The 25,913-nt window shown below is 37.5% G+C and overlaps 1 protein-coding gene across 1 annotated transcript in view; it reads left to right on the top strand.

Annotated features, from left to right (window-relative positions):
• Nucleotides 1–5,851: 5,851 nt before the first annotated feature.
• The window catches only part of LOC121867230 (methionine adenosyltransferase 2 subunit beta-like), a gene marked incomplete in the record, with an annotated part of 138,522 nt that continues 118,460 nt past the window's right edge, over nucleotides 5,852–25,913 (top strand). Inside the window, 1 exon segment of the mRNA XM_042367080.1 lies at nucleotides 5,852–5,999.

Raw genomic sequence — 25,913 nt, 5'->3', positions numbered from 1 at the left:
AGAAGAGTTAAAAGCGGGAAACAGGGTGATAGGTCTCCACTCCAATTGCCACAATCTATGTTTAAGAAATAATGGACAACAGACAAACAGTAAGAATTTTAAAAAAAATCTTTTTTTTTTTATACTCTTCACCACCGATCTGTCACGTCTCTGATTACTTTTCCTTTTCTTTTATCATCTTCACCAAAAGATCGGCTCGTTAGCCGCTTGGGCGATCGGTCATGTCTCTGTTACGCACTGTTGGCAAGTACTGGGCATGCACCGGCTCCTGAATGTACCTGAACCCGCTCCAGTGTTGGGCAAGTCTTTTCTTGAAAGAGCTCACACTCGGTGCCGTCACAACACTTTCTGGCAGATTGTTCCAAGAGTTCACAACCCTCACTCCGAAAAGTTTGCCCTCACAGATTTCTGGACTTGCGGCTTCTTCAATCTTGAGCTGTGACCCCTTGTGGGGCGAGCGTCCGCCAGCTCCAAGTAAGGACACTCGACTGAGTAGTGCCCCTTGAGATGCTTATACACCTCAATTAGGTCGCCCCTTGCCCGTCTGAAGTATAAGCTAGGCAAGTTCAGGCGCTCCAATCTCTCTGGGTAACTGAGGTGCCGAAGTGCAGGCACCAGTCTGGGGGCCCTCCTTTGAACATTTTCAACCAACTGACAGTCCCTAGCATATCTCGAGGACCAGACGGGGTGTCAGTACTCCAGATGGGGAAGCACTTCACTCTTGAAGATCGTTACGTTAGAAACTGGAAGACTGAGAGAATTAACCTAAGTAATATATATCAAGAAATTGACCCTGACATTATACTAATAAACAATCACGGTGAGACAGACAACAACAACAACATAAAACTCTTTAACTATTATGTTAACCAAAGAAATAAATCGGTCGAGAAATATGACGGAAAGCTTTATCGGTTAAAAGAAACTTAGAATATAAACTAATCGATGACTTCCACGATGAATTTCTAGCAATTAGAATAAATACAACTCAAGGAGACGTAATCATTGTTACTACTTATCTGCTACCGAGACAACCCTATTTACCTATAGAAGACCTATTAAAATTGGTTAACAATAGTCACCCTATGTACAGTACATCTTAGGAGACTTTAACGCCAGACACAGGATTTTCGACAATACAAATAATAACGCCGTGGGAAACGCCCTTAATCAATTAATAAACCTAGGGAAAATCAATCATCTTGGTCCTAACTTTCCAAACTGAAGAAATCACAATACAAAATCGACACCAGACAAAATTTTTACCAACAACAAAGCCTTTTTCAATTACCATATAAAACAAGGACCTCTCACAGGCAGTGACCATCTGCCAATTATTCTAACACTGTAAACAAGCCCCATACAGATACCAATAAAAAAAGAGACTAAAAATGAGCAAAACAGACTGGGACAGCTACAAAGAAGACTTGGGTAATCACCATTCGATTAATATACAAGGGAAAGCAACAAAAGACATGGACCCTGAAATTGACAGACTGCACTCACTCACCAATAAAAACATCTATAACCAAACACACTCCTACTTCACACTTTAGATCATTACCCAACAACAGACTAACAGAAGAAGTTAAACTAATCCAAACCCATTACAATGAAATACACAGGTCTGTGGAAGGACACGGCAGTAACAGATGGCTTTAATACGACGCAGACAGCACTACAGGTAAAAGTAAGAGACGCATATAAGGAAGCAAACAACAAAAAATGGTATGATATAATGGCGGCCGACACGACTAAAGACAAAAACATTTTGGACTTCCATAAACAAGATGATGGGGCATAACAAGCAAAAAACACCATACATTAAAGACTATATAGGAACAAAACTGTACGAGGAAAATGAACAAGAGTCAGCATTCAAATGAGAATGGGTAAAAGTTTTTAAAATATCAGATGAGGAAAATTAAGATTTTGATAGTGAACACGAAGAAAGGATAGAAGATGAAATGGGAAGACACATGCATAGAGTCACCCCAAAGCAATATATAGACTATAAATTACTACCTAGTAATCAAATAATAACTATAGAGGAAATGATGCACTGTCTTTACTGGTATTACACAAAATATAATCATAAATCTACCGGAAAACATCTTAAAAACCTTATTGAACATCTATAACGCATGCTTAATAACCGGTGTTACGAGTTGGGGATTAAGAATATAGTTAAAAGTCTACCTAGATCCCAACAGGCAACAACAATAAAAAAACAAAGACAATCGGACTATAAAAGGGTAGACAAAGGATGCGAGTTTTTGTTGTGTATAATAAAGTACCATAAATTCCTTAACAAAATATTCAGCTTTCTATAATTTACCCTTAACCAAACTTAACCTAAAAATACGCAACATTGGCTTCACATATTCTAAATCCCCAACTCGTAACAATATAGACTCAGAAATGGACAGACTGCACTCGGCAATAAAAACATCTATAACCAAACACCTCCTACTTCACACTTTAGAACATTACCCAACAACAGACTACCAGAAGAAGTTAAATTAATCCAGACCCATTACAATGAAATAAACAGGTATATGGAAAGACGGCAGTAACAGATGGCTATATACGACACAGACAGCACTACAGATAAAATTAAGAGACGCATGTAAGAAGCAAACGATAAAAATGGAATGATATTATAATGGCGGCTGACATGACTAAAGACACAAAAACATTTTTGGACTTCCATAAACAATATGATGGGGCACAACAAGCAAAAAACACCATACATTAAAGACCAAAATGGAACAAAACTGCACGAGGAAAATGAACAAGAGTCAGCATTCAAAAGGAATGGGTAAAAGTTTAAATATCAGATGAGGAAAATGAAGATTTTGATAGTGAACACGAAGAAAGGATAGAAGAAGAAATGGGAAGACATATACATAGAATCACCAAGCAATATATAGACTATAACTTATTACCTAATAATCAAATAATAACCATTGGGAGAAATGATGCACTGTCTGAGGAAGTTTAAGGAAAAGCCCCGGGCTCACAGGTATTACACGAAATATGATCATGAATCTACCTGAAAACATTTTAAAAACACTATTAAACATTTATAACGCATGCTTAATAACCGGTTTCTTTCCAGACAAACTAAAATATGCTAAAATGATATTCATTCCCAAGGAGGGTAAAGACAATAAGGAAATATTAAACTACAGGCCAATATCTTTATTAGAAATTACCGAAACTATTGGAAACAATTTTAAATTCAAGACTTATAGCCTTTTTAACACAACATGGGAAAACTAACAATAGACAACATGGATTTATGCCCAATAGAAATACCCTAACTGCAATAGCTATAATAACGGAAATAATTGCAATAGAAAAAGCAAGGGTAACCAGATCAATATAATTTTAAGGATGTTTCTAAGGCTTTTGATAAAGTTTGGCATTTAGGCTTAAAATATAAAATATTAAAACTGGGACTTAACGAATACTTGCTAAGAATATTGTAACTATTTAGATGATAGGAGAGCACAAATTCAAATTGGAAACTTTATGGGAACTATGTTTAATCTTGAGAGTGGAGTACCTCAAGGAGGATGCCTTTCTCCAACACTATATACAATTTATACTTCAGACACACCTCAACCTACCCCTTTAGCGAATATGTAATGTTTGCTGATGATATTACTCAAATAGTATCATAACCAGGAAAATCAACCCAATTTATGGCACTTTACACGGTAAGAGCGATAAAAAACATAAATGATTTTGAGAAAAATGGAAAATCAGGACAAATAAGAACAAATTCAAGATAATACCAATAGCCAAGATTAAAACAGTCCAGTAATAGTCGACCAGAACTATACCCATACGACACTGAAGGCAGGATGCTTGGACTAAAGCTAACAAAAGAGGATATATAACATACTTAAAAGATAAAGAACGACAGGCAAGAATAAGAGTATCAAAAATAAAACGCTTTAAGAACCTTAGCATTAATAACAAAAAGAAAGATTTATATTCCCCTTGTCAAATCAATTATGGACTACCCACCATCCCATTGAACACCCCCGATCAGTGGATGGATGGTAACAGTACAAAAATATGGCCCCTAGATTTATATATAACATAAATATACAGACACATCAGTAATGAACAGCTACACAAGAAACAAACCTCTTGGCAATCAATGTAGATATACACAACAAAGCTGCAAATATTTGGAAAAAAAAGTGACTGAACTTAACACAGAAACATATCAAAACTGGATAAATAATATAGACAACGAAGAATTCAGGAAACACAGTTGGTTTAAATCAGCCAGGAAGAAATATTGAACCATCTCCTGCCCCCAATATACATATAAAGCCTTAATAGAGAAGATAAAAGATAAGAGAGTGACCTACAGCTCATTAAGAACCTGGCAGGCCTCTCCATACAGTATACCTTTAGACTAACATAACTAATATTTAACAATTAACATTTAACATTGAACTAACATCTTAGCAAAAAAAAAAAAAAAAAAAAAAAAATGTGATTACCCTCCCAGCTACACAAGGACCTGGAGCCGGGCTCACTAACTCCAAAAAAAAAAAAAAATAATAATAATAATAATAATAATAATGTGATTGCCACTCCCAGCTACATCCCAGCCAGGAAGAAGTGAATTGAACCACCTCCTGCCCCAATATACATTCACACATAAAACATTAATAGAGGAATAAAGATGAGAGTGACCTACCAGCTCCACTAAGAACCTGGCAGGCCTCTCCATACAGTGTGCCTTTAGACTAACACAACTAACACTTAACTAACACCAAAAAAAAAAAAAAAAAAAAAAAAAGTGACTACCCTCCCAGTTACTGAGGACCTGGGGCGAGAGCTCACTAACTCCAGCAATAATAAAAATAATAATAATAAGCAGCATTATATAAATAAGCCAATATTAATACAAAGGTCTGACGGCCCAAGGGAGCAGAACAAAGATAAAACACACCAATAAGAAGATAGAAGCGATCTGGTTGAGGCCCAGATTCTTCTACTCCTGCTGTATTTCAGTTTCACCACTTTTCCCTCAACCCCTAATAATCTTCTTTCACCTCTTAACTAAAAGACTTCATTACTGCGTACTCGAGATTCACTCTGGTCTCATCTTGAACAAGACAACACCTCCTCCTCCGCCAGCACCTGGCAGCCCTCGCTTCTCCTTGCCTGCCTGGCAGTCCTCGCTCCGCCAGCGAGCATGGCAACCCACCAACTGTCCTTCTCCTGAGCTTCACCACCAACCAGCTCTCACTCTGGCCATTCTCTTGAACAAAGCAACACCTCCTCCAGCAAGCTCCAGCTCAGCATTCCATTCAACCAGGAGGCCAGCAACGAGCCAGCATCTTCTCTAACAGAAGCTCCTGCATCTCCTTCAACACGCTACTCACCGAACGTCTCTACTGAGCAGCTCCTCACCACACACCTCCAACAGACTGTATCATATAACACTATTATACAAAAACCACCTTAGTGTTTCCATCCATCCTGATTGCTAGACAACATTATACCACGAACTCCTACACCCTCCTCGTTTTATATATATATATATATATATATATATATATATATATATATATATATATATATATATATATTATTTATATATATATATATATATATATATATATATATATATATATATATATATATATATATATATATATATATATATATATATATATATATATATATATATATATATATATATATATATATATATATATATATATATATATATATATATATATATAAAAAATAAAGGATTTTTTTAATTTATTATTTATTTATTTCAATTTTCGATTCATTTATTTTCGTATTTCAGTATAGTAGGGGTACTACGTAAATACAGGCTGTAAACGAGACCTAGTATCGTCTGTCACGGTCAGGATATCATATTAACATTTATGTAACAGCGTTCTCTAAAAGTTTTAACGCATTTCCATGCAAAACACACTGTAATTCAGGAGAACAGCGCTGAAACAGCTGACCAGGGTCCAGTCTACACTTCAGGTTGTTGTAGGAACACAGGTAACTTTCTCCAAGCAATACAACTGTTGATTTGATTTAACTTTATTAAGTAAGGTAAATGTTTTCGGTGTGTTTACTTAAATCTGACATTCATATCTTGTGGAAATTAGCGGTTTTGCCCAAAAATGAAAATTTCCATTTTTAATTAACAGAGAATTTGCACAAAAATGGAAGTAATATTTGAGAAAAACAGCAAAAATACACACAAAGTAAACCTATTCTCATACCAAAGGAAAGGAGGAAAACACTGAGTGAGGAGTATAACCTCAGGTAAACCTGCGGACAGCCAGTGGACGAATATTAACCTTAAGTAAATTTTCAACATCACAGTTATACCGGTCCGACTAATTACCCAAATGTACCCAAATGTAGCCGCAATTAAGTCAAATAATGGTCCTACATGAATAAATCGGACTGCCAATCACTTCTCGACTTGTATTTGGTGTCACAAAGTAAAAAAATAGGAAAACTTACTTTAATCTGAGTTAATAGATCGCGTGTATGTACCGAGGGAGTAATTACAAATGTAGTCGCAATTAATCAAATGATGGTCCTACAAGCGTAAATCGGCTGTGAATCACTTCGATTATTATTTTGTTTCATAAAGTCACAAAAAATTGGTAAACTTAATTTAATCTGAGTTGTGTTAGGTTAGGTGCGGTACATGCATGATCTATTATAGATTAAATTAAGTTTACCAAACTTTTTGACTTAAATGTCATCAAATATTATCGGGTTAGGTTAGGTTAGTACATGCACTTTGCTCTATTATCTTAGATTAAATTAAGTTTACCAATTTTGTGACTTATTGACACCAAATACCAGTCGAGAATGATTGGCAGTCCGATTTATTCTTGTAGGACCATCATTTGACTTCATTAGGCTACATTTGGGTACATTTGGAGTAATTACTCGTTCCTCGGTACATGCACGCCATCTATAAACTCAGATTAAATTACGTTTTGCAATATTTTTTACTTTGTGACACCAAATACTAGTCGAGAAGTGATTGGCAGTCCGATTTATTCATGTAGGACCATTATTTGACTTAATTGCGGCTACATTTGGGTAATTAGTCGGACCCCAGTTATACGCATATAAACATTTATGGAGGCTACATCATAAAATGTTGTGGTATTATTGCATTTAAACATTCCAGCTTACTACCGCTAATTTATTATCATATTCTAATAAAACGTCTAATTATAAGATCATTTTCATCTATTACATTACGCGAACTGTATATTAGCGGGAGATAGGAAATCCAAAATTTTCTCTATTTTTTTTATCTATATTCTTCCGCCATTTGCGGGCACTTTACCTTTCACACTGGTGTCTCTCGTGTCTCCTTCATTAATCATCACGCGCATGCGTTCCCATACACGTCACGCGACCAATCAAAAGCCTTTTTTTTTTGCAACCAATTAAAATGATTTTGGGTTTAATTCTCGGTATTTTTGGGTCAATCAAAATCGATCTTTCTTTTGGGTCTCTCATATTTCGAAATTCAAGTTCAGTTCTGACCATTGGAGATGCGATGGGTGTCGCTTACATTATATGGAGCTGATTCAAGGTTTTTGGGAAAAAACGAAGAAACTGCATTTTTTTCGATCGTATGGTGTTCTTCCAACCTCAGTGAAGTGTACTAGAGCAAGACTGAATGTAAATATCGCAAAGACCAACATATGTGGCGTTATGTAAGAATCTCAGAATCCAACTTCGAACAAGAACCTGGTCTCCAGGCCAACTAAGGTAAGAAATAGGTGATTCCATCATATGGTGAGAGTCAGTTAGGTTAGGTTAGGTGTGTTTTGGTGTATTTTTTATTCACGTAGCAATTAATTATTGAAAAAACGTCTCGAAAAAATTCGATAAAAAAAACGGCCAATTTCTGGCGGAAATGAAGGTCATATTCGGTGGAAACACACACAAATACACTAGAAAAATATATTTTTAACTTTCTAACAGATGGGGAGGTGGAAGTGCAAATTTACCAATGTTGTTAACATATAGTACAGTACATAGTTTAGCAGGACTGCTAGCAGTGAGGTGAATAGTTTCAGCCCCAACTACTGTTCAACCGTAATTTTTTTACTTTTATTTCTGTCGCAAATGAGTGGTTACTGAGTTATCACCCCACCACCTCCAATATTCTTGGGGGATTCATGGTAATCCTGATTTTTGGGGATAAAATTAACATTTCGATCATGCACCTATTAGGAAGTAGGCCAGAATCGATCAAAACACACCAAAATCCAGTAATTATTTACGACTTCACAGCTGCTGATTTTTCGAAAACTGTTTTATAGTGGATACTGCTGTAGTTATGGCAAATATGTTAAAAAGAGTTTTTTTAAAAGTTTAGGTTAACCTAACCTAACCTAGCATAACTTAACACCTGCTGTGAACTTACTGTTACAGTGGGGTATGCTATATGACGGATCCTACTACGAATATTCCTATATGACGGTTTTACCTGTAAAATTGATAATGCTATAACGAACATAACTCCTACAACGAACATTATAATTTTTTTTTTTTTTTAATTTGTTTCTGTATTACAAGTACTAATGATATTCTTTATTTCAGGGTTTAGATGCATATTTATGCACTTTTTTCCAATTTTTACAATTTAATATTATATTTTTCAGTGCTTGTATTTGGGGGCCTGGAACGGATTAATCCTATAACGATCAATGCTATAACGAACAAGGTTCTAGAACCAATTAGATTCGTTATAGCATACTCACTGTACTGTGAAGTCCTCCATATTAGCCCAAAACTATTGGAAAACCATAATTTTAACCTAACCTAAATTAATGTAAACATAACCTAAACTTAAAATCCTAAAAATTTTTGCATGACTGAAACGATGGTAAAACTGCAGTTTCGGAAAATACTCAGGAGTAGTTGAGTAATGTGTTTTTCCGATACTTTACGCAATTTTATAAAACTTTTCTTCTATGATGACCTAAAATTACTTAACATACCCTCCTAACTGGGGGGGGCTCCGCCTCCCTGGATCCCCAAGTATATTTAAGTAATTTGCGAGGGAAACGTCATAGAAGAAAAGTGTCATAAAATTCTCTAAACCTTCGGAAAATCACATTGCTCAACTCGCATTCCAGATTGTCCGAAGCTGTAGTTATACTGAAATGATAATAATACCTTTTTGGGTGGGGAGAGCAAAAATGGAAGCTGATAAGCACCTAATTTAACCTAGCTATGCTGGTAAATTTGCGGTTTCAGCCTTGACTACTGTTCGACCATTATATTATAAAATTCTACCTTTGGTTTGTTTAATAATTATCCTGACAGTGATAAAGCCAAAAACAGATCCACCAATCACAATCACCTTCACATACAGCCTTCCTCTACCAAGTACAGTATTGTCAGGTAAAATCATGAGCCTGAGACCCAGGGTGGGGTCGATGCATCTTTGGCTCACTGTACCAATGAAAGCAATTTTCTTGAAGCGGCATAGTGTAATTTTAAATTTTTTATGACTGAGAGTATGCTCGTACTGAGCAGCAGTTGCTGCACTGAAACAAGCACTGACACAGCATATTTCTTTGCTGAATATTTACTGTAAATAATTAATTTCTTTGCAAAACACATAGGCATGTCATTTTATTTCCATATGATAATTTATTTTTCTGTGTTTTACCCCACAATTTCCCTCATCCTTCATTCCCTACCCACAACAGACTAATATTTAGACTAATATGCAACTGGTGACCGTCAGCGGTTCGGTAATTATGAGGGTCATGGCTGTCAGCGATTCGTTAAATATGAGGGCCATTTTAGACAGTTTTGTTTGCTGATTACTTTGTTCTATTAATTTTCTTGTGTAATTCCTTAATTTTCTAGATATAGGCGAGTTGAGTTTCAGGTTAGGTTAGGTTTCATTAGGTTGGCACATGATATCAGCCATTTTTATATTTTCTCCGATATAATACAGTATCCCCTAATAAAATCAGTGAAAACCGGGTATTTTTAAATCCATTTTCAATGTTTAATATGCCAGGTGTCCGGAAGGGGTGGAGCCCCATGGCTAGGAAGTTAGTTTGGTTTCTTTGGTGAGGTTGGTGAGGTCTTCTCGCAACACTTCTTCCGCTAGTTTTTCTTATCAACAATGGTTATGTTATGTTTAATTTCGAAATACCACCTTTTTTTAACATATTTGCTAAAATTATGAGTGATCACTATAAAACAGAAATTGTGGCATTTTTATTTTTAATCATAGATTGAGAAAACTTAAAAATAAAAATGAGTTCTTATAATATAAAGTTGCCATACCGTTTTTATTACTTACAGTACAGTACTATCATCTAAAGAACATCTGTGGAAAAAAATTAACAAATTGTTGCTACTTCTGGTGTTACCCATCTGCTCCACTATTACCTGATTTGTTTAAAGGGAGAGCTAACAAAAAAAAAAATTCTATAGCATTTCCATTGGAAATTTTAGATTTTAGATTTAGAAATGCATTTTGATCACATAAAATGGGCAGGGCTTTGAAGTAGAGAGTGGTATACAGTACTGTACTGCATATACACATGCAAAAAGCTGACAAAACCAAACCTAATAAGAACATAAGAATGGAGGAAACTGCAGCGGGCCTATTGGCCCATACTGGGCAGTCCCATTTACACCCAACCCCTATTGCTCATATATGCATCCAACATATGTTTGATTGAAGCTATCCGTACAATATTAGAGTTAATGATGATATTTGGTAGCTTGTTCCATTCATCCCTCTCTGTTTCCAAACCAGTGTTTACTATTTGGCGCCTAAATCTAAATTTGTCTAATTTTTAAACCATTGTTACAAAGTTTTGCTCCTGGTTGGATAGTTTGAGTACCTTTATAATGTCCCCTTTGTTTAGCTGACTTCCATTTATACACCTCTCTCATGTAGCCCCTCGCTCTCTCGTCTCGAGGAGTGCAAATTAAGATGCTTTTCTTCATCTCTATGCTCAGGTTCTAATGCTCGGTTAGTCTTATAATTCTCCTCTGAATTCTTTCCAAAAGGGTCTATCCTAGTCTCCAACCATCTGATGACAGAATTGAACTTTCGTAATCCAAGTGAGGTCTCCTAAGCGCCAAAGATATAGTCTTGAATGGCCGCCGCTAGTCTTGTAACTAACACTCCTTTGTATGAACCGGGATACTTTATTAGCCTTTGTTTTAGTTTAAAAACACATTGTTTAATTGGCTAGATTCCTACTTATCGTACTCCTAAATCTCTCTACTTGGTTCTCATTGACCTTCGTTGTTCATCTGAGTATAGTTTATAATTTTACATCTCTATACTAGTACTTTACATTTGTCCACATTGAATTTCATCTTTCTCTGCCATTTTCAGACCATTCAAAAAATTTGTTTAGATCTTCCTGTAGTTTTGCGGAGTCCTCGTCAGATTTAATTACACGTCCTATTTTAGTGTCATCAGCAAATTTACTTATGATGCTGTCTATTCCGATATCTATGTCGTTTATGTTTATAATATATAATAATGGTCCAAGTACTGAGCCTTTGGGAACTCCACTAGTGACGTTGCTCCACTGGGATTTAGTGCCGTTAATGCTCACTCGCTGTTTCCTGTCCTGTAACCATGCCCTAATCCATTTTAGAATATCACCTTTAATGCCATGAGCCTTTCTTATTAGTCTTTCGTGGGGGACTCTGTTGAAGGCTTTGCTAAAGTCGAGATATACCACATCATAATTGTGCCCCTCGTCCACCGATTTGAAAACTGATGAAAAGAATGTTAATAGATTAGTTAGACATGAACACCCGCTTGTGAAGCCATACTGGGAATCATTGATCAACTTGTGCTTCTCCAGGTGATTTCGAATAGAGTTTGAAATGATTGCTTCCAGTAATTTGCTTACAATTGATGTTAGACTGATTGGACGGTACTTAGAGGATAGTGATCTATCCCACTTCTTGAAAATCGGTATTCCATTCGCTATCCTCCAGGATTCTGGTACTACACCTGTTTTTAAGGACATGTTAAACAACTTTGCTAAGGGCATAGTAAGCTCTTCCTTACATTCCTTTAATACTCTGGCAAATATCTCATCGGGTCCAGGTGACTTATTAGGCTTTAATTTGTCTCTTTGCTTACTAACATTGTTACTAGTCACTACTATCTCGCTTAATTTGTTTTCTTCACTATCTCTGAATAGAGTCGGTGCCTCGGGTATCATGTTTAAATTTTCAGTGGTGAAAATTGTTGAAAAATATTCATTCAGATTATTGCTCATTTCTCCGTCGTTATCAGTTAGCTCGCTGGTATCTGACTGTATTGGTCCATCTTTTCCCGTGTTTTAGTTTGATACATTTGATAGAATCCCTTGGGGTTTGACTTTGCCTCCCTTGCTATCCTCAGCTCATTATTTCTCTTAGCTTTTCTTATCTCGGTCTTAACCCTACCGGCCAATACCTTATAATAGTCTCGGAGGTAAACTTTGCCACGATTTATCCTCCTACCTATAGCCTTCTTTTGACCAATAATGTTCTTTAAATACTTATTTATCCATTTAGGGTCGTTGTTGGTTGATCTGAGTTTTTTGTATGGTATGTTCTGCCTTTGTGCATTAAGTAACTCATTATTTAAATTGTCGTGGAACTCGGCAACCACAGATCTCATTATCAGGTCAGTCTCAACCGTCAGGTCCATGGGTGGGGTGAGGTCGATGTAGTTCACCCCCAAGCGTGATACCCCTTCTCTCAACTGCCTCTTCAAACAATCAAAGTTTGCCCTTCTGAAATCTGGGACTTTTGTGGAATTATCCTTACGGCTGCCCTGAAAATCTAACTGGAATCTAGTTTCTTTGTGATCGCTGTTTGCAAGTTCGTTCCCTACCTCGACATTACTTATGAGGTTTTCTCTGTTCGACAGAACTAAGTCGAGTATATTATTACCTCGGGTGGGTTCGGTTATATGTTGACTTTGGAAACAGTCCTGGATCGTTTCAAGAAAATCCTCTGTTTCTGAGTTGCCCGTAAGGTCAATCCAATCTATTTGGCTAAAGTTAAAGTCGCCTACTATACAGACTCTGCTGTGTATGGAAGCCCTGCGCATTTCATCCCAAATAAGTCGCTCATTAACTCTATCAAGATTGGGATGTCTATATATTACTCCTGTGATTAATTTTTCCCTACCGTCGATTAATTCTATCCAAATTGTTTCTGTATTCCGCTCAGTGTTTATTTCCTTATTTATTTCACACTTCAGATTATCCCTAATGCCCTAATATCATCCATTTAGTTTCTCATACTTCTACTGTTCGCGTAGTAGACATTTAAGTAAGTCGTGTTCTGAGTCCCCCCTTTGTCGCGTTTAGGTTTTAACTCCCTGTCTAATTTAGTTTTGTCATCATTCCTAACACTATTTCCTTGTAACCTTTCACTTTGTTTACCCGCTCCCACTGCAGTCTCCTCCACCCCCATGCTTATATGTTCCATTAGCAGTTTAAAGACTTCGATGTCATTTGAACTACCCTCTCGAGAGACCCAGCCAGGGTTGCCACCCCATCCCTAGATAGGTGCACCCCATCCCTAGCATAAAGGTCCCTTCTGCCGTAGAAGTTGTCCCAGTTGTCAGTGAATGGGACTGATATTGACTTGCATTATCTGTCAAGATGGCCATTGACACCAACTGCCCTTGACAACCATTCATTGCCAACTCTCCTTCTAGGCAGGACACCACATATGATAGGGATCCCTCCCTTAGTCCTAATACGATCTATAGCTGCCTTGAACTTATCAAGAAGCTCCTCACTCCTACACTGGCCAATATCATTTCCTCCTGCACTGTGGCAGATAATGGGTTTGTTCCCATTACCAGATAAGATATTGTCCATCCTGTCAACTATATCCCCCACCCCAGCTCCTGGCAAACACACCCTCATCCTATTTACCTAACATCTGAAATATCAGTATACTGTACATATCTAGCCTAACTTAACTAGAGAAACCAGTAGGTAGCTACCAAACAGGGAGGTACTACCCCTTGGAAAGATATTGGAAGCATAATGTTTTGTCTAATGGTAGATCCTGCTGCCATATGGCCTCATGAAATTTGTGACCAAGTCCCAGGTTGCTGATCTGACTTTCTGCCCTCATTTATGCACACTTGCAGGGTCTCAATTGTCTCTCTTGCTATTGACAACACAACATATATCACATTTCTCACTCTTGATCTGTTCTATTCTTTCTGTTCTTTTACTCTCATATGTTATCAATTGACAATAATATTAAAGCGGGGCCTTCTCGGATGGGTCCCACTGGTCGGGAAGGTTTTGAACCCCAGGGCCGACATGATCATCATCAAGCTACAGTCAGTTCTGCTATAACGCAATAGTTGTGTTCTTGTAAAACATCGTGTTATAGAAATTCGCGTAATAGAAATAACAGGGCTTATGGAGAAAATAGGGTTAGGTGCAGATTACTACTCAAAATCGAAAAAATTTAGTAGTTAGCCTAACACAAAGGTTAGCATAGTCTAAATAAATGTTACATTCATATCTAATAATGAAATCATACAGTAAATGTAACACTTTACCTTGAAAAAATATGAATATAACTTGATGGGGGAGAAGGGTGATTTTGAGGTTGATAACATCGAGCTTCTCTTCAAGGGTTATAGCCTTTCTTTTACGATCTTCACCGGGAATGCGATCACCAGAACGCTTCTTGGAGATATTCTTCTTTACCATATTCACAGTTAATACCACAAAATTGGAGAAATAGTAAGCAAAAATTGCGTTACAGCAAACAAGCGTTCGTGTTATACAAATATCGTTCCTCTATTCATAAATCGCTTTACAGCTAATTCGCGTTGTCAAAACACGCGTTATAGCAGAACTCACTGTACTGGGGCCTCAACTGACGTCACTGCAGTTGCTGGAGGATCGGCTTTTTTCACACTTCATTTTTCTAACCTTCACTGCCTGAGATCCAATTTTCTTCTGTGGAGCACCATCTTTTAACCTCTTCCCCCGACCTCTTACTACTATCTGATCTTTGACTGACCAAATCAGCTTCACCCAAACCTTTTCAAGTCTCCAACTACAACCTTTACTCCTCTTTTCGTTTTAAGGGAGGTGTATGCGCCTACTGCAACACACGTACATCTATTCTCGACTCTCGGCTCTTGATTCTTCCTTTTATGATGTCATCTGGCTCAAAATATATCTACCAACTATGACTTTTTTTTTTCCTTTACTCTTCTCCCAACTCAACCAACTGCTGTCCACACACACTCCAACATCGAGATCCTCTACCTAAGGAATTTCAATGTACATCACAGAGAGTGGCTTGGCTCTGCTAGGGATGACCCAGGTGGAATTGAGGCATTCTTTTTCCTTACTTAATGATCTGGAACAAATAAATAAACACCCTACACATGTTCCTGATCGACATACTAACATTCTTAATCTTTGTGTTACCTCTAACCCCTCACACTAATCATACTCAATTTCTGCCCCCTTAGGGTCGTCTGATCATAATTTTATTTTTATTAAATTGGGCACGACCACCTCTCCTCTAAACACCATCTGTGGCACTATCGGAGGGCAAGCTGGCAATCCTTGCGAGAATTCTTCACCGACTTTCCTTGGGATGAATGTTGCTTTTCCACTCGGGATGCCTCGGTATGTGCTGACAGCATTGCTGGGGCTATATTAGTATTACCCCGCTTAACGCGCTTTCACTTAACGCGTTTTCGCATATACGCGGTGCCTTGCCAAAGCTGAACTTTCACTTAACGCCGCATTTTTCATCATATACGCGGTGAGTGTCCGGCTCGAGAGCTATTTTTAGATTCGCACCACCCGCCACCCTGCCTGACTGCCTGTTTTAGCTCATAAAATTCATACAAATTACCCAGCCAGAATATAATTTACATTGCTGGAATTCTTATAATTTGGTGATCATTTTGAATATAAACAACATATATTTTGCATTAAACATACAATTTTTAGATAAAAATTGTTCTCTAGGTAATTATGTTATCTTTTGTCCAAAATATATGACATTTATATTCAAAATATTCCTGTTCTTACAAGGAATCCAGCAATGTCAATTATATTATCCTAACTTTAGTTTGAGGTATTATTTATTAAAATTTAGTGGTTATCCCACACATCTCCTTGGGACGGTTGGTGGGGGGTGGGGGGGAGGGAGGGACCGACCGACCGACCATCTGTTACCCGTGAAGAATTATTTTTTTTTTTATTAACTGAAGATATTTGTTTTAGCTCATAAAATTCATACAATTACCCGGTCAGAATATAATTTACATTGCTGGAATTCTTATAATTTGGTGATCATTTTGAATATAAACAACATATATTTTGCATTAAACATACAATTTTTAGATAAAAATTGTTCTCTAGGTAATTATGTTATCTTTTGTCCAAAATATATGACATTTATATTCAAAATATTCCTGGTCTTACAAGGTATCCAGCAATGTCAATTATATTATCCTAACTTTAATCTGAGGTATTATTTAATACTAAATGTTAAAAACTCTTGAATGGAGGATTGGTGGGGGGTGGGGGGAGGGTTGGGACTGACCACGCTGTTGGAAGAGGGGGGGAAGGCAAGGTGGGGTACTTTGATTGACAGATAGTGTTGAGGAATATTTTTTTTTTTTATTAACTGAAGATATTTGTTTTAGCTCATAAAATTCATACAAATTATCCGGCCAGAATATAATTTACATTGCTGGAATTCTTACAATTTGCTGATCATTTTGAATATAAACATCATAGATTTTGCATTAGACATACAAATTTTAGATGTAAAGTTTATTCTGAGTAAATATGTTATCTTTTGTGAAAAATATATGACATTTATATTCAAAATATTCCTGGTCCTACAAGGAATCCAGCAATGTCAATTATATTATCCTAACTTTAGTTTGAGGAATTATTTATTACTATACCTGGTTTTCCCCCAAAAATTTCTCAGAGGGAAGAGCCAGTGAGTGTAGTGTGAGAAGAAGGGGAGGGAGTTGAGTCCATTATTTGAATGGACATTAACTTGGCGACTGTATTTCTCTATTTCTCTTAAGTATTAATTGTGTGCATGTACCATCATAAAATTAAGATGTTATTTTTACTACAACATAGTTATTTGTCGTCAAAAAGTGGAGTTTGGGGGTCGGGCTGGGTTCTATTGGAATTAATCCCATATGTTCTGTTATTCACTTAACGCGGGACCCTCTGGGTTCAATTGACTGCTGCTATGGGTACAACTGTGATTTTGTGGTATGAGTGCATTTATCCCATTTTCTACCAAACCTTTCAGTTTACAATCATAGTTTGATCGCTCCTGTTCTCTTGCATGTAGGGAGAGAGATAGGGCATGTCGAGTTATGAAACTATCTCCTCCTGTTACCCACACCTCTTTTATTACTTCTATGAATCGTTGTAAGGCTATTCTTTGTAGGACCAAGTGGAATTTTATAAAAAGAAAGACCGCTGTCCTGAACTAACTCTTCTCCTAGTAAATTCTTCTGGTCCTTAACCAAAAACATCTGTACTAACTTCTGCACTCCCTCTTTTCCTCTTCTCTTCCGACCTGATAACTCTATCGCCAACTCTCCCCCTGATAAAGCCAATCTCTTTGGCACCTTATTCTCCTCTTACTCCACCTTAGACGATTCTATCTCAATCCCTCCTACTACTGCTCCTCCTACTAAACCTATGCACTTTCCTATATTCTCCACTCGTAGGGTTGCTGGTGTGTTATGCAGGTTGGATGTGAGAAAGGCGCATGGACCGGCCGGAATACCCCCTCCTGTTCTGAGGGAATGTAATGAAATTCTAGCCCCTGTGCTTGCTCGCCTATTTTGCCTTTGCCTCAAAACCCAAACTTTTCCTTCTTCTTGGATGCATGCCTTGGTTCAGCCCATCCCAAAGAAGGGTGACCATTCTAATCCCTCTAACTATCGCCCCATTGCCCGAACTTCATCCCTCTCTAAGATTTTCAAAACTGGAATCTTAAACTCTCATTTTCTCCGTCAACTTGAACGCTTTTCTCTTTTGTCGGATCACCAGTATGGCTTTCGCCAGGCGAGATCTACCGGTGATCTGCTCTCCTACTGCACCCATCTTTGGTCATCCTCTCTTAGGGATTATGGGAAAACTTTCGTCGTGGTCCTCGACATCACCAAAGCATTTGATAGGGTATGACACAAGTCTTTGCTTTCTAAACTTCCCTCTTGTGGTTTCTCTCCCCCACTTTTTTCTCAAATTTCTAGCTTCCTTGAGAACATATCCATGGCAGGTGTTGTCGAGGGATTGAACGTTTGCTCTTTCTCTACCAATAGTGGTGTCCCACAGGGTTTTGTTCTTTCACCTACTCTCTTCCTTCTTTTTATCAATGATTTACTTCACACTACAACTAATTCTATCCATTCTTATGCTGATGATTCGACTCTTCACTCTTCTTCACATTTTTCCCTTCCCCCTAATTCTCAAACTAGATCTGTTTCTAGAGCTGATATCATTTCATCTATCATGCAGATCTGTGCAGCATCTCCAAATGGGGAGGTAGAAACTTGGTTAAATTCAATAGTAATAATACTCCATATTTGCCAATTACACTTTCCAAATTAGATGATCTCCCACCAATCACATTTCAGGGTGCACTCATTCTGCCAAGTTCTGAAATAGATATGCTAGGTCTCACTATTTCCTCTAATATATCATGGAAGCCACACATCCACAACATTGCTAAAGCTGCCTCCCGAAAGCTGGGAATGTTGTACAGATGCCGTAGCGACTTCACTCCTGAACAGTTGCTTCAAGTTTATAAGGGTTTCATTCGTCCTAACTTGGAGTACTGCTCTCATATCTTTTGGTGGCTCTTCTTCTGTCTAACTGTTAGTTAGGGTGGAATTAAAGGCATTTCGTCGTATTGGCTCTTCCCCTTTAGTTGATAATCTTTCTTCCCTTTCTCTTCGCCGCAATGTTGCTTCACTCTCTCTTTTACAGGTACTTTAACGGGCAATGTTCGATGGATTTGGCATCAGGTGTACCACCGGCAAGCCTGTGGGTTCATAACACTAGTCTTGCCCACAGTGCCCACAGCTTGTTTGTGGCTGTTGGTCACACTAAAATAACCCGTTATAGTACCTCCTCCTTTCCTCACACAGCCAAACTATGGAATGCTCTGCCTTCTTGTGTGTTTCCATACTCATACAATCTCTCACTTTAAAAAGATGGTTTTCCGGCATCTTCGTGGTGTAGATTAATATAATATTTTTCTTTTCTATTTTTAATTTCTCTTTATTCATATATTTTTGCCCCCTCGGCCCTGTTGTGGGTCGATGACCTGTGTCCAGGTGGGCTATTCCCCATAAAAGAGAAAATGACGGACCTGACCTAACCTAACCTCCTGTCCATGGGGGCTCTGCCCCCTGGACTCCCCAGTGTGTAAACCTAACCTAACCCAAATAGAGAAAGAAAAACAAAGGATTCTAAAAGAACCGAAACTTGAAATCAAACAGTAATAAAAACAAAATAAAAATGAAAATTTCTGAAGAAAACTCAAATGCATACACATGCATATTACTGCTCATGTGACATCAACAGTTCTGCTGATTGGTTGAGTAAGAAGTAATAAGAATGTACAGTTGTACCCTTACTTGCGGTCAATTGAACCCAGAGGGTCGAGTTAGAGGAGATCATGATGAACAACAGAACATATGGGATTAATTCCAATGAAACCGGCCCGACCCCCAAACTCCACTTTTTGAAGGCACATACCTATGTTGTAGTAAAAATAACATCTTAATTTCATGATGGTACATGCACACAATTAATACTTAAGAGAAATAGAGAAATACAGTCGCCAAGTTAATGTCCATTCAAATAATGGACTCAACTCCCTCCCCCTCTTCTCACACTACACTCACTGGCTCTTCCCTCTCAGAGAAATTTTTGGGGGAAAACCACTAAATTTTAATAAATAATACCTCAAACTAAAGTTAGGATAATACAATTGACATTGCTGGATTCCTTGTAAGACCAGGAATATTTTGAATATAAATGTCATATATTTTGCACAAAAGATAACATAGTTAACTAGAGAAAAATTTTTATCTAAAATTTGTATGTTTAATGCAAAATATATGATGTTTATATTCAAAATGATCATCAAATTATAAGAATTCCAGCAATGTAAATTATATTCAGACCGGGTAATTTGTATGAATTTTATGAGCTAAAACAAATATCTTCAGTTAATAAAAAAAAAAAATCTTCACGACACTATCTGTCAATCAAAGTACCCCACCTTGCCTCCCCCCTCTTCCAACCGCGCGGTCAGTCCCAACCCTCCCCCCCACCCCCCACCAATCCTCCCTTCCAGAGTTTTTAACATTTAGTATTAAATAATACCTCAGATTAAAGTTAGGATAATATAATTGACATTGCTGGATTCCTTGTAAGACAAGGAATATTTTGAATATAAATGTCATATATTTTGCACAAAAGATAACATATTTACTCAGAGTAAACATTAGCCTACATATAAAATTTGTATGTCTAATGCAAAATCTATGATGTTTATATTCAAAATGATCATCAAATTATAAGAATTCCAGCAATGTAAATTATATTCTGACCGGGTAATTTGTATGAATTTTATGAGCTAAAACAAATATCTTCAGTTAATAAAAAAAAAAATAATTCTTCACGGGGTAACAGATGGTCGGTCGGTCCCTCCCTCCCCCCCACCCCCCACCAACCGTCCCAAGGAGATGTGTGGGATAACCACTAAATTTTAATAAATAATACCTCAAACTAAAGTTAGGATAATATAATTGACATTGCTGGATTCCTTGTAAGACCAGGAATATTTTGAATATAAATGTCATATATTTTGCACAAAAGATAACATAGTTACTTGAGAAAAATTTTTTATCTAAAATTTGTATGTCTAATGCAAAATATATGATGTTTATATTCAAAATGATCACCAAATTATAAGAATTCCAGCAATGTAAATTATATTCTGGCCGAATTTGTATGAATTTTATGAGCTAAAACAGGCAGTCAGGCAGGGTGGCGGGTGGGCAAATCTAAAAATAGCGTCTCGAGCCGGACACTCACCGTGTATATGTGGAAAAAATCCGTGTTAAGTGAAAGTTCAGCTCTGTGAGGCACCGCGTATATGATAAAAGCGTTAAGTGAAACGCGTTAGGCGGGGTAATACTGTATATCCATGCCAACTTGTACTCTCTCAAGTGAAATTGAGAAGTGAAAATAGCTCAAAAACTATAACTTTACAGTTGAAATGCTATGAAGTACAGTAAAGTAAAGTATCTCCATTAGCAGGAACTCGTAATTTTTCAAGAAAGTTTCTCATCCAGGTTTAGGAATGATTTTTGAAAATGAGGCAGAGTTTCTGGAAAATTTAGAGAAATTTCTTCTGGGTTTGAGAACAAATTCCTAAGTTGAAAATCAGGTGCATTTTCTGAAAATTCTCAGAAAAATCTGGAACTCTCTCCAATATTTTGTGTTTGGGTCTGGGAGAAAATTCCAAGGATGAAATAATGCACAATTTATGGAAAATTCCGATTAACTTTTCCCAGTACAGTCACCTATATATTTACACGGATTCAATAGGCACTTTTTTTTTAAATAACATTAGTATTAAATTAATAGCTATTTTTAAAATAACACAAAGTTTTTTTAAATAGCATGGTTTTGAAAAAAGCCCCATTGTGCCAGGTAGCGTAGTTTATTATTTCATTGCTTTCCTACTTTACAAGAAAGGAAAAAGTAACATCACCTGAACCTCAGCCATTGACATCTGGCATTGAAAAGCTCCCACTTCTCCCCCATCACCTACTCTGTCATCTGATCCAGATGACACCCTGCTCCAGTAAACCCCCACCTCTCCTCCACCATCACTTATTCCTGCACACCATCCCAGCCATCATTCAACATTATTGTTAAAACAAATTTTCATTTAAAATCTATTTTCTTACAACAGTTCTCTGTTATTAGGTTTGCTGTTATTATTGTATTATTGTTATATTGCTGTACGTTTTGTAAATAAAACATTTTGAAGGAAATAGATACAGTGGTCCCTCGGTTAACGAGCACAATCCGTTCCAGCAGGTTACTCGTTAACCGAAACCATTGTTTCAATGGGTTTTTGGGTAATTGGTTCCAGCTCACCGAAAATTGCCTAAATTCAACAAAAATTTTAGAAATTGACACTTACCTTGAGGTGTGTATGTAGAAGGCTCCTGGATGATGATGCTGATGTGAATTTGAAGTGGGAGGAGGAGAAGGGAGGAGAGAAGGAAGTGGAGGTGGAGGAGAAGCATTTTACTGCTTCTTGGAAGGTGAGTCACCTTCCATGAAAATGTCAGGAACCTCTGGACTGACATTTTCTCCACCATGAACATCCTCTCTCCTTCTTGAAGTGGAAGGCTGAGGGATAGCATCTTGTTCCCTCTGCCTTTTACTGAAGAAAGTGTCAATTGTGGTCTGTGGGGCATCTCTCCTCCTCACCATTAACTTATGTTTAAAGAAGGAGACCATTGAGTCCTCAACATGACACAAAGTTAGTTCAGTTTTTTCCACATCTGGGTGCTTTCAAGCCAGTTCCCTGAACTTCTCCCAGTGGTAAATCACATCTTTCAACTCTTTAGTTGACATATGGTCATCACTTTCAATTTCCTCCTCACCACTGTCAGCCTCTAACATCTCATCCAGTTGCTTCAAGTCATCAGGAGTAAGTTCCTCCTCATGAGACATCACAAGCTCTTCGACATCATCCTCTTCCACTTCAAGGCCCAATGACTGACCAATGGACACAATCGCCTGGTCCAACTCTGTTTCTTCCTCAAATCCCTCAAAATCATGGACTACTGATGGCCACAGTGCTTTCCATGAAGAATTGAGGGATCTAGTGGAGACGTCTTGCCATGATGACACAATCAATTTTACAGCCTCCAGGATGTTGAATTGTGTCTTCCAGAACTGTTTCAGTGTTAGTTCAGGATCATTGGAAGTTGCCTGATGACACCTCCTAAACATTTTCTTCATGTACAACTTCTTGAAGTTGCTGATCACAGTCTGGTCCATTGGCTGTATGATTGATGTAGTGTTGGGAGGCAAAAACAACACTTTCACAAAGTCAAATTGAAACTCCAAAGTTCTGGCAAGTTCAGGGTCATGACCAGGAGCATTATCCATGAGAAGAAGAGCCTTTAAAGGGAGTTTATTGATGGTTAGGTAGCTCTTGACAGAAGGGCAAAACACATCAACAGCCCATTCATTAAAGAGCTGTCTTGTCACCCATGCCTTACGATTGGACTTCCAATAAACCCAAGCTTTGTTCTTACCACTTTCTGTTGCTTGAACACCCTGGGGTTTTCAGAGTGGTAGACAAGCATAGGCTTCAGTTGGAAATCCCCTGAAGCATTGGCACCAAGCAATAGAGTGAGACGGTCTTTCATGGGTTTATGACCAGGTAAAGAGGCTTCGTCTCTGGTGATGAATGTTCTTTTGGGCATCTTTTTGCAGAACAGCCTAGTTTTGTCCACATTGAACACTTGCTGTGGAAGATAATTTTCTTCTTCCATCAGTTCTTTAAATTCCACTAAAAACTTTGCTGCCCCTTCTTTATCAGCACTAGCAGCTTCACCATGCCTAACAACACTGAAAGTGTCACTTCTTTTCTTAAACTTTTCAAACCAGCCCTTGCTGGCCCAAAAATCTTCAAATTCTGTGCCTGAAGAACCAGGTTGATCTGTCTTTAAATGTTCGTAAATCTCCCTGGCTATTTCACAAATGAATTCAGTAGAAACTGAATCACCTTTCATATGTTTTTCCCTAATCGAGATGAGAAGTAACCTCTCAGTTTCTGCAATTAGGGATCTACTTTTAAACACTCTGGTAGATTTGTCTCTCACTTTCACTTCTTTAAATTTGTCTTTCTGTGCAAGAATTGTTGACACAGTTGATGTCGACATGCCATATTCTTTGCATAGCGCATTTGTTCTAATGCCTTGTTCATGTTTTTTTTATAATTTCCTGCTTGGTTTGGATTGAAATCGCTTTTCTTGATCTCTTAGGCCCCATGCTGGATTCAAACAATGTCAACACGTGATCTTTTAAGTTTACTACTGTAGCTGTAAATAAAGAATATTTCTTTAAAATAACACTGCACTGCACTATATAATGTCAATATGTAAAATAAATTTCAAAATGACCAATAATTTGCTTGTAAACACAGAAAAAAAGCGTTTAGTTGAAGAGAGTCTCAAGCAAGATGTTACCTCCACTGAAAACAGAGAGAGACTAACCCTTGTTTGGTGTGTTAAAAGGCTGGATGGTGTGCATAAAACTAGTGACTTTGCCTTCATTTATGTTCAATAATTGTTAAAATGACTAAAAAATTTAATATTCAACTTAAAATTATTGAATAGTATAAACTTCTTGATATTTACTAAAATAGTAAGGAATTTAAGCCCTAGACCCGATTACTGTATTGGCGGACTAATACTACAGCTGGTTGACCGCCAAGTGCAAGCGAAAACATGTTGAGGTCGGCTCGTAAGAAACTCGTTAATCGAGGGATTGCTCGTTAACCGAAGTTAAGAATCTTGTGGGAGGTAACTTGTTAACTGAAATCTCGTTAACCGAGGCTCTCGTTAACTGAGGGATCACTGTAAACAAATTAGTTTTTAGGGAACATTTCCCCAAACCCTGCCAGCCATCTCCTTTAATTCTTATGGGATAATTAAGTTTGATTTACACTATTTTTTTATGTTTTAATTTTATTTAGTTATTTATTTTTTAATTTATTTTTATTTTTATTTTTTTTATGGGGATTAGCCCAACCGGGCACAGGTAACTGACCCACATCAGGGCCTGGGGGGTGCGAAAATGTAATACAGTGATATCTCCGTTAGCCGGAACATTTGGTGCAAAGCTGGAAAAAATCCCTCATCCCCGGAATTTTCCGGGTACTGTACAGTCGACCCTCGTTAAAACGGACTAATAGGGGGGGAAGGGTGTCCGTTTTAGCCGATTGTCCGAATTAACCGATTTAGGGGTTAATATTGCAATATTGCATTATATTTAAAAGAAAATGCAGTGAGTTTGTCCTTAGCCTTGAATATGTCCGAAACTGTTTGCTTTTTAACACCATACTCGTCACAAACTCTAGCCACCGAAGCACCAGCCTCTAACTTCCTTATAAGTTCCAGTTTCTGGTTCACAGAAATGGTCACATACTTCCTCTTCAGCGTATTGCTCCCCCTTGAAGACATGATGTAAAATACAAGGCTGAAAGATCCCTAATCACTGAAATATCAATGAAAATTGCAGGGCAACACAACACTGATACTCGAATATGGCGCTAAGTCAACAATGACTGGCGGTTTGGCGCGCGCGCCATCTATCGGACAATCCCAGAACCAGAAATTTGATATGGACAGTCCCTCGCTTAGTTTAGATTTTGTCCGAATTATCCGAAATCCGGATTGAAGGGGTCCGAATTAACGAGGGTCGACTGTACTGGGAAATTTTTCTCAGAATTTTACGGAAAATGTGCCCCTCGGAAAATCATTCCCAAAGCCGTAATTTTCTGGAAAATTCCGGCTTTGGAAACTATTTTCCGAGAAAATTTCAATTCCAGTTATCGGAGAGTTCCAGGTTTGAGGGACTCCGGCTAACGGAGATATTACTGTATAATAATAATAATAATAATAATATTTGTAATAATAATAATAATATTTGTAATAATAATAATAATTCATAGGAATTAAATTTATAAAAAATACAAAATTAAAAATTCAATAAGCA

The sequence above is a fragment of the Homarus americanus genome, unplaced genomic scaffold, assembly GCF_018991925.1.
Source record: "Homarus americanus isolate GMGI-L3 unplaced genomic scaffold, GMGI_Hamer_2.0 scaffold6317, whole genome shotgun sequence".
Classification (NCBI taxonomy): domain Eukaryota; kingdom Metazoa; phylum Arthropoda; class Malacostraca; order Decapoda; family Nephropidae; genus Homarus; species Homarus americanus.
The sequence above is the reverse complement of the archived record's forward strand: the minus strand, read 5'-3'. Positions and strand labels throughout refer to the sequence as shown.